Here is an 11,253-nt window from a genome sequence, read left to right on the forward strand (position 1 = left end):
TGTCTCCTGTAACTTGTGTCGGACGCGCATGTCTTGCTGCCGTATTATTATTGTTAAAAATAATATTGTTCTAGTGTAAAGTAAATGAGTAATATTAAAAGTGCCTAGCAGTAGATTTATTGTGCGACGTGTATGTGAAAACGTCAAAGGAATCGTTTTCATTAAGAGAAGTGGCAGTCAAAACGGCATCCATGTTAAATCCTTCATTGCAGTGTAAGTTCGTCTATTAATTGCCATAAATTCAGAGTTAAATGGAACGGGTGTATGGACTATTCATAGAATCTACGTCTCACTTCTTCATGAAATTATTTAATTTTCTATATGTTTCTGCCAAATAGAGAGTTCACAGTCACGAATTATTTCGTCGATTTCGGACGGAAGTTGCATGCGGCGAAATATTTTCTCCGCGCCATATTCTACTGGTAAATGCATGATAAACTACGGTCCCTTAGGAAATTCATGTTGAGCTATCCAAAATAATTATATTTTGAATAGGCATTTACTCTCCTCTGCAATGCAACTTCCGACTGATCAGACCATCCAACAAGAAACAGCGGCACACGGTCGGCGTTCGCAAATATGTTTCCACCGCTGATTATAGCTATATGTTACAGCACAAAAGTAACATATTGTTATAATTAGCGACTACGAACGGGGACATTTATAACTGTATGTTTATGTATACACATTACGTAGACATATCATTATAAAGTGTCAGTAGGCAGCAATAGGAGGCGTCACAGTCTCATGATGATTCATCGTTAATTTCGTGGAAAGCTAGCCGCGATCTGTGTTCCCTACGGTGGCTACATCAACTTCATCAGCCAGAGACTGGCATTTCTCCTCTCATCTGTAGGGTACCGAGTTGGATGTCGGGTACGTCGACTTACTTACTTCGTCGGTGATGCCGCTGTAGCCACACTCGCCACCAGGCTCCATGACGAAGCTGGCTGCCCTCAGGAGTCCTGTGTCCGGTTTCAAATTCCGCCCACGTCGTCCAAAGCCCACCAAGGTGCAAGTCTCCTCGAACTCTGGATCCAACCTGCAATAAAGCGGATGTTCACTGCCAACAACTGTACTGTGTGACAAACCTACAGGTGTTGTTGTGGTCTCCACTCCGAAAACTTATTTGATGCACATTTTCATCTCAGCATAACTGCTGCTACTTACATTAATTTGAACTAGTTTATTGTAGTCGAGACTCTGTCTGTCTGTCTCTCTCTCTCTCTCTCTCTCTCTCTCTCTCTCTCTCCCTGTCTCTCTCTCTTTCTCTCACTCCCGCCTTTGCCTCTCTGTCTCTCTCTACAAATTCTCCCCACACATCCGTCTATTGTCAAATTAGCTATACCTTGATGCCTCAGAATGTGACCTATTAACCGATCCCTTCTTTTACACTACTGGCCATTAAAATTGCTACACCAAGGAGAAATGCAGATAATAAACGGGTATTCATTGGACAAATATATTATACTAGAACTGACATGTGATTACATTTTCACGTAATTTGGGTGCATACAAATCAGTATCCAGAACAACCACCTCTGGCCGCAATAACGGCCTTGATACGCCTGGGCATTGAGTCAAACACAGCTTGGATGGCGTGTACAGGTACAGCTGCCCATGCAGCTTCAACATGATACCACAGTTCATCAAGAGTAGTGACTGGCGTATTGTGTCGAGCCAGTTTCTCGGCCACCATTGACCAGACGTTTTCAATTGGTGAGAGATCTGGAGAATGTGCTGACCAGGGCAGCAGTCGAACATTTTCTGTATCCAGAAAGGCCCGAACAGGACCTGCAACATGTGGTCGTGCATTATCCTGCTGAAATGTAAGGTTTCGCAGGGATCGAATGGAGGTTAGAGCCACGGGTCGCAACACATCTGAAATGTAACATGCACTGTTCAAAGTGCCGTCAATGCGAACAAGAGGTGACCATGACGGGTAACCAATGGCAATCCATGTCATCTCGCAGAGTGATGAATACTCGCTTCCTATTTGCGTTTACCGCGATGTCGCCAAACACGGACGCGAGCATCATGATGCTGTAAACAGAACCTGGATTCATCCGAAAAAATGACGTTTTTCCATTCTTGCACCCAGGTTCGTCGTTAAGTACACCATCGCCGGCGCTCTTGTCTGTGATGCAGCGTCAAGGATAACCGCAGCCGTGGTCTCCGAGCTGATAGTCTATGCTGCTGCAAACGTCGTCGAACTGGTCGTGCAGATGGTTGTTGTCTTGCAAACGTCCCCATCTGTTGACTCAGGGATCGAGACGTTGGTGCACGATCCGTTACAGCGATGCGGATAAGATGCCTGTCATCTCGACTGCTAGTGATACGAGGCCGTTGGGATCCAGCACGGCGTTCCCTATTACCCTCCTTCTTCTTCGTCTTCCGTGTCCGGATGAACCAATTATATCTTCCCTTCCCAGTAATTAGCAACGTAGATTGCTTTGTCATTGACTTTCAAAATATCATCTTTAGTGCATGTTATAGACATATCTGGGCAGATCAGTAGGTGGTCCAAGTCCTGTATTGCTCCGCATTCACACCTATCGCCATCACTGTAACCCCATTTAAATAGGTTTGATTTGCACCCAGTTACTCCAGTGCGCAGCCGGTTTAAAGACCTCCAAGTTGTAAAAGGTAGTTGAAATCCTGCAGATCCCTCCTCAAGTAGTTCCATTGTGGAGTGTGGCACCATTTCTTCCCAAAGAGATAGCCGCCTTGCGGCGGGCTTGGTGGCGAGCTCTTCAGTAGTTTCAATGAAACTCCTGCGGGATATCAGCCGGACACGTTGTTTTCGGTACATATGCATCGGGTGTCGAGGATCATTCTTTTGTTTTGATCTTTCGATCTCGGCGGCTACTTGTCTGCGGATAGTGGGTGGTGCTATGCCTATGATGGGGTAAATGATGTCTGTGGGAGTTGGTTTGAGGCATCCTGTGGCAATACGTACAGTTTCGTTTACGGCGACGTCAACTTGCTTAGTGTGAGCAGAGTTCCTCCAAACTGGCGCCGCATATTCCACTGCTGAGATACAGGGCTATTACAAATGATTGAAGCGATTTCATAAATTCACTGTCGCTCGATTCATTGACGTATGGTCACGACACACTACAGATATGTAGAAAAACTCATAAAGTTTTGTTCGGCTGAAGCCGCACTTCAGGTTTCTGCCGTCAGAGCGCTCGAGAGCGCAGTGAGACAAAATGGCGACAGGAGCCGAGAAAGCGTATGTCGTGCTTGAAATGCACTCACATCGGTCAGTCATAACAGTGCAACGACACTTCAGGACGAAGTTCAACAAAGATCCACCAACTGCTAACTCCATTTGGCGATGGTATGCGCAGTTTAAAGCTTCTGGATGCCTCTGTAAGGGGAAATCAACGGGTCGGCCTGCAGTGAGCGAAGAAACGGTTGAACGCGTGCGGGCAAGTTTCACGCGTAGCCCGCGGAAAATTGGCTCATGCCAGAACTGGAGACCGACAGCGCCGACTTCATCTTTCAACAGGATGGTGCTCCACCGCACTTCCATCATGATGTTCGGCATTTCTTAAACAGGAGATTGGAAAACCGATGGATCGGCCATGGTGGAGATCATGGTCAGCAATTAATGTCATGGCCTCCACGCTCTCCCGACTTAACCCCATGTGATTTCTTTCTGTGGGGTTATGTGAAAGATTCAATGTTTAAACCTCCTCTACCAAGAAACGTAGCCAGAACTGCGAGCTCGCATCAACGATGCTTTCGAACTCATTGATGGGGACATGCTGCGCCGAGTGTGAGAGGAACTTGATTATCGGCTTGATGTCTGCCGAATCACTAAAGGGGCACATATCGAACATTTGTGAACGCGTAAAACAACTTTTTGAGTTTTTGTATGTGTGTGCAAAGCATTGTGAAAATATTTCAAATAATAAAGTTATTGTAGAGCTGTGAAATCGCTTCAATCATTTGTAATAACCCTGTACTCAGCGCCAGACCCGTGGTGCGCAAAACATGTGGTTGAGCTCACCACGGTGAACCTGTTAGCTTCCGCAGTATGTTGTTCCTGGCACAGACCTTTTTTTTTAGTATTGTGACAGTGCTGCTTAAAAGTAAGTGCTCTGTCCAATGTTACTCCCAGGTATTTTGGGCTGTTTGTATGTTTCAGCTCTTCCCCTTGCCACGTGAATCGGAGTTTCCGTTTGGCTAGATTGTTCGTAAGATGAAAGGCGGATACTTGAGATTTACTAGGGTTTGGTTTGAGATTATTGCCGTCGTAATAGGTAGCAAGTTCTGTTAAGGCTCCTGTGAGATTCTCCTCCTCTTGTTCAAAGGTTTTATCCTGTGTGCTGCATCATCAGCATATATGAATATTCGTGTCTGGTGGCTGATGGGAAGATCATTGGTATAGAGCACCAAAACCAAAACGCTCCTGAACCCACCGATTCCATATTCTGCTAACAGTCATTGGATCTCGACCAACGCGAGCAGCAATGTCGCGGTACGATAAACTGCAACCGCGATAGGCTATAATCCGACCTTTATCAAAGTCGGAAACGTGATGGTACGCATTTCTTCTCCTTACACGAGGCATCACAACAACGTTTCACCAGGCAAAGCCGGTCAACTGCTGTTTGTGTATGAGAAATCGGTTGGAAACTTTCCTCGTGTCAGCACGTTGTAGGTGCCGCCACCGGCGCCAACCTTGTGTGAATGCTCTGAGAAACTAATCATTTGCATATCACAGCAACTTCTTCCTGTCGGTTAAATTTCGCGTTTGTAGCACGTCATCTTCGTGGTGTAGCAGTTTTAATGGCCAGTAGTGTAGTTAAGTTGCACCATAAATTTTTCTTTTCCCCAATTCAGTTCAGTATTTCCTCATGACTCACTTCATCTACCCATCTAATCTTCAGCAATACATCATATCTTCTGGTCTTTAAACATTTTTCGCCCGAGTTCCACATCCATATAAGGCTACACTCTAAAAGCCTCTATCGAAGTGCCGTCATCACATTGAAATTTGTATTCGATATTAACAGATCTCTTTCTCTCTTTCAGAGATGCATGTCCTGCTACTGCCAACCTGCATTTTATATCTTTCGTACTTCAGCCATTGTCAGTTATTGCAGATCTCATTTATTGGTTTCAGTTTCTCATTTCCTAATCTCCCTCTAAACTGCCTGACTGAGTTCGACTACATTATTTTACTTTTTTTAATGTTCATCTTATAACCTGTTTTCATGACAGTATCCACACTGTTCAACTGCTCTCCCACACCCTTTGCCACCTCTGACAGAATTACAGTGCCATATGCAAACCGTGAAGTTAAATTTCTGCTCCTTAAGTTTGATGCTGGTTCCAAATCCAAATATGCCCTTATTTTCCTTCTCTGCTTGCTCGATGTACAGATTGGACGACATCGGGTGGGTAGGGGTTGGGGTGGGGGAGAGGGAATCTAGAAACCCACCTCACTCGTTTCTAGAAGATATTCTCAGTTTTTAAGAGCATTGAGAGTGATAGTACACACTCCAAATTTGCGGACCACCTCATTGAAAAAGAACAACAGCGATGGAGTGAGGAAACGGAACTCCAGATCCTGAAGCACAATAATCGTCTCTACCTTTATGACCAATAGAAGAAAGTTTCCTTATCCACAGTAGAATTGCGCATGGTCAAAATAATCAGTGACCAAACAGGACGCTGCAATAAAACATTTTCAGCATTCGAAACGAACCATCAAACACCACGCATTAAGTAAACACATTACCACAAATAAAGTTAAAACAACACTGTTGAACAAATTCAAACTTCGCGGCTGACAGTCGTAAACAAGACGACTAAACAAGTGACTGTCAATAGCGAATCTGTGAGGATAATGATCAGTGAAAAGTGCCTTTGTGTTACAGAAGCGAAAAATAATAACCAGAATTCGCCAATGAGTTTGAGAAAACGTAAGTAAACTCTGTAACAAAGACGCAATGTAGACAATAAACAGTATATCACACCAGATAGTGTTTGCAAACAAAAATAACGAAACTCTACTCACGCCCTCTGGTCGCCTTAAAGATGAAAGGAACACAAAAAGTCAGACCGGAACGGTGCTGCTGCTACGATCGCAGGTTCGAATCCTGCCTCGGGCATGGATGTGTGTGATGTCCTTAGGTTAGTTCGGTTTAAGTAGTTCCAAGTCTAGGGGACTGATGACTTCAGATGTTAAGTCCCATAGTGCTTGAACACAAAAACTCATTTGAAAGCCAAACAGTAATGAGTAGCATTAAGCGGAGATGAACTGTAGCAATGGTGAACGTCAAATGGGACATACGCCAGCTGTTTTAACTGATTATATAGCCTTGCGGTTACGTTCTAGGCTAAAAGTTCAAAACATACTACTGGCGGTTCTTTGATGTTTTGGTAATGGTTTTTGGACCGGTCATTAAAGTTAAGGTGAACATTAACCAGGATCCTTGCTTTAACATTATCGATGACCAAGTGATGCACCTTTCCTATATCCTCATGTTCTGTGGGCAACGGCCATATTCACAGGATTGTTAGCATACTTCCTCGGCTAGACGGACAATCAGGCACGTCGTGTGGCACACTAAATCACCCAGTGTTAATTGCACAAAATACCAGGGCTGTATAGCTCAGCGTATGAAACAGTGCAGTTAACATTCTCGCAGTCAGACCTCTATGGCAGGACCGAGCGAGGTGGCGCAGTGGTTAGCACACTGGACTCGCATTCGGGAGGACGACGGTTCGATCCCGTCTCCCGCCATCCTGATTTAGGTTTTCCGTGATTTCCCTAAATCGCTTCAGGCAAATTCCGGGATGGTTCCTTTCAAAGGGCACGGCCGATTTCCTTCCCCATCCTTCCCTAACCCGAGCTAGCGCTCCGTCTCTAATGACTTCGTTGTCGACGGGACGTTAAACAACACTAACCTAACCTAACCTCTATGGCAGGATCGACCACGGCAAGCGCGTGCTCGCCGAGGCTCGCGCTGTCTTGCCTTTACTCGGTACTTCTCGGAAGAACCTACTACAGAGCGACATTTCATTTATTATTGCCATGTGGCAGTCTTCATTTCGCACAACTTTCCTCAGTTCGATATAATCGTGGCCACAGCGTTGTTCCGAAACTCGTCCACCACAGAAGACGAAGTAAATATTCCTGAATTCCAATCAAGAACAACTGCCAAGATGAGAAACATAGAAGCAGATATCCTCTGAGTAACGAAGCAGCTTAAATCGCTTAAGAAAGGCAAGGCCCCCGGTCCAGATTGTATACCAGCCAGGTTCCTCTCAGAGTATGCTGATAAAACAGCTCCATATTTAGCAATTATATGCAACCACTCGCTCACAGAAATATCAGAACCGAAAGACTCGAAAATTGCTCAAGTCACACCAATACCCAAAAAGGGAAGTAGGAGTAATCCGCTAAATTACAGGCCTATATCAGTGACGTCGATTTGCAGTAGGGTTTTGGAACATATACTGTATTCGAACATTATGAAGAACCTCGAAGAAAACGATTTATTGACACGTAGTCAGCACGGATTGAGAAAATATCGTTATTGTGAAACACAACTAGCTCTTTATACTCATGAAGTAATAAGTGCTATCGACAGGGGATGTCAAATTGATTCCATATTTTTAGATTTCCAGAAGACTTTCGACACATTTCCTCACAAGCGTCTTCTAACCAAACTGCGTGCCTGTGGAATATCGGCTCAGTTGTGCGACTGGATTCGTGATTTCCTGTCAGAAAGGTCACAGTTCATAGTAATAGACGGAAAGTCATCGAGTGAAACAGCAGTAATATCCGGCGTTCCCCAACAATATAGAATACAGTCTGAGTAGCCGTCTTAGATTTTCGATTACGCGATAAGTCACACAAATATGGAGGCTGTAAATTCAGCTAAATACTTAGGGATTACAATTACAAATAACCTAAACTGGAACGATCACATAGATAATATTATGGGTAAACCAAACCAAAGACTGCGATTCATTGGCAGAACACTTTGAAGGTGCAACAGGTCTGCTAAAGAGACTGCTTACACTACTCTTGTCCGCCCTATTCTGGAGTACTGCTGTGCGGTGTGGGATCCGCATCAGGTGGGACTGGCGGATGACATCGAAAAAGTACAAAGAAGGGCGGCTCGTTTTGTATTATCGCGAAGTAGGGGAGATAGTGCCACTGACATGATACGTGAATTGGAGTGTCAATCATTAAATAAAGGCGTTTTTCGTTGCGACGGGATCTTGTCGCGAAATTTTAATCACCAGTTTTCTCCTGCGATTGCGAAAACATTCTGTTGGCACGCAGAAACATAGAGAGAAATGATCATCACGAGAAAATAAGAGAAACCAGGTCTCGCACAGAAAAATTTAAGTGCTCGTTATTCCCGCGTGCCGTTCGAGAGTGGAACGGTAGAGACAGCTTCAAGGTGGTTCATTGAACCCTCTGCCAGGCACTTTATTGTGAATAGCAGAGTAATCACGTAGATGTAGATGTGATCACTGTTTGCTCGTATGTCCGCCTGCTTAGCTGGGTGGTAACGTGTTTGCCTACCGTGCAGCGGGCTCAGGTTCGATTTTCTGCCGGGTTGGAGATTTTCTCCGCTGTTGGACTGGGTGCTGTGCTGTCCTCATAAACGTATCATCATCACCACGGACGCGCAAGTTGCCCAGTGTGGCGTCGAACGAAGTAAGACTTGCAACTGACGCCCGAACTTCCCCGTATGAGGCCTCCTGGACATCAGTGCCAACAATCATTTCATTTTTTTTTTTTGTGCATGGTATGAAGGATGTTCAAAGATCCAGTGGCTGTTTGCACCAAAAGAAACATTCTAACAATCTATCGTCACAATTCTTTAAAAAGAATGTTAATGACATGAGAGAAGGATAAATACTCTGGATATGTATTATATGATATACTATTGCAAATTTGCTATGGAACAACATCAGAGCACCATGCAGAAAGAATTTAAACATTTAATTCACAATAAAGAGCAGTAGACGATGAAAGTGCAAATAATGTGAATCCTCATAAATGATGCACCCAGCATCTCATTAATTTCCATCCACATTTCAGTGGTTGTCAGTCTGACAGTTGAATCAATCTCGGATCATTGAGGCTGCATTTTTGTGTGTCTGAAATTAGAGAGGCGAAGCCCAACAATGAATAATCACCCTTCATGTCGGCTTTATTACTTTGTACAGTAAGTAACACTGTTGTTGTTGTGGTCTTCAGTCCTGAGACTGGTTTGATGCAGATCTCCATGTTACTCTATCCTATGCAAGCTGCTTCATCTCTGAGTAACTACTGCAACCTACATCCTTCTGAATTGCTTAGTGTATTCATCTCTTGGTCTCCCTCTACGATTTTTACCCTCTACGACGCCCTCCAATACTAAACTGGTGATCCTTTGATGCCTCAGAATATGTCCTGCCAACCGATCCCTTCTTCTAGTCAAGTTGTACCACAAACTCCTCTTCTCCCCAATTCTAAACAATACCCCCTCATTAGTTATGTGATCTACCCATCTAACACTATCATAAGCCAATTTTTGTAAACAAATAAAGCATTACAGATTGTATCAAAATTCGATAAACATTTTTGAAGCTAATTTCCGGCCTCATCATTTCTGAAAAGTATTAGTTACATTTTACATTTAAGGCTGGTTATTTCGTTGATGAACAACTGGATTTTCAACTTTCTTTCTAATTGCTTGTATTGTATTTGAATAAATGAAGTTATTGTAGTGAACAGTTTTTGTGTTTTAATAACATACGATCAGAAAATATTTCTTTGCTTTACTTCCTAGCTTTTTTATTATTGCGTTCGAGATGTGATAGATACAAGAATATGAAAAAATAAGTCCTTAACATTAAGTTTGTAAGCGTATTGTCCATAACCTTGTTAATACCATAAAAATATGGACATAGTGTATAAGAATGAAGTCGAACCCATGTTTGAGATATTAAAAGTAACATATCTGGAAAAATGTTGAATAATAACTATTAAACTCTGGAATGTAAAAGATTTGATCTGCCTTTCAGAGTTTAGTTTTTGGGATGTAACACTTCTTCAAGCACACTAATGGCAATTTTAGTATAGCAGCTCCCCTCTTGCAAAAATCTTTTACTTCTCTGGAGAAGATACACACTCACAAATCTGTGGCCTCTAACTACTCCATGTTTTAAAATCTATCGTCTTGTAATAACATAAAATCTGGGAAGCACATGCTGCAGCCACTTTTGTTGGCACTCTCTCTCTACTTTTCTCCCGGCTGTTAATCAAATCACTAATATTAAAATCAAGCTGTCGTGCACATCTTTAAACGCATTTCTGTTATCGATTGCTACCTTTACACCATGGAGTAATGAACCTATCTCTTTGAACTTGAGTGCTGCGGTACATCATTATATTGTCAAGACTAGTTCATACTAGGGCTACAACAGAAGCTGTATTAGATTAGATTAGATCAGATTAGTACTTCTTCCATAGATCATGAATGCGACACTTCGTAATGATGTGGAACGTGTCAGGTTAATAAAAGGTGTCTATACAAGATATATATTACATTACACAAAATATTACATGACACTTAATATTTTTAATTTTTTTTTGTGGCGTTGGGGAAATTACCCACTTAGTATATCCAAAAATTCATCTAATGAGTAGAAAGAGATGCCATTAAGAAATTCTTTTAATTTCCTTTTAAATGCTATATGGCTATCTGTCAGACTTTTAATGCTATTAGGTAAGTGACCAAAGACTTTTGTGGCAGCATAATTTACCGCCTTCTGAGCCACAGTTAGATTTAACCTTGAGTATTGGTCTCGCGGTAGCCTTCTCGCTTCCCGAGCCCGGGGTCCCGGGTTCGATTCCCGGCGGGGTCAGGGATTTTCACCTGCCTCGAGATGACTGGGTGTTGTTGTGTCGTCTTCATCATCGGAGGAAGGCAATGGCAAATCACCTCCACTAGGACCTTGCCTAGTACGGCGATGCGGGTCTCCCGCATCGTCCCCCTACGCTCTGTAACGGAGTACGGGGCTTCATCATCATCATCGTCATCATCATCATCATCATCATCATCATCATCATCATTGAAGATCATCCTTTCTCCTAGTGTTGTAGCCATGTACACTGCTATTACTTTTGAATTCGTTCGGATTGTTAATAACAAATTTCATAAGTGAATATATATATTGTGAGGCTACAGTGTAGATCTCTAGCTCTTTAAATAAGTGTCTGCAGGA

The 11,253-nt window shown here is 43.1% G+C and overlaps 1 non-coding gene across 1 annotated transcript; it reads left to right on the forward strand.

The window, feature by feature from the left end:
• Window positions 1–6,690: 6,690 nt before the first annotated feature.
• Trnaa-cgc (transfer RNA alanine (anticodon CGC)) lies at window positions 6,691–6,763 on the forward strand. Its single transcript has one exon. It is a non-coding gene; the product is annotated as a tRNA-Ala (tRNA).
• Window positions 6,764–11,253: the final 4,490 nt, after the last annotated feature.

This window comes from Schistocerca cancellata, chromosome 10 (assembly GCF_023864275.1).
Source record: "Schistocerca cancellata isolate TAMUIC-IGC-003103 chromosome 10, iqSchCanc2.1, whole genome shotgun sequence".
NCBI lineage: Eukaryota > Metazoa > Arthropoda > Insecta > Orthoptera > Acrididae > Schistocerca > Schistocerca cancellata.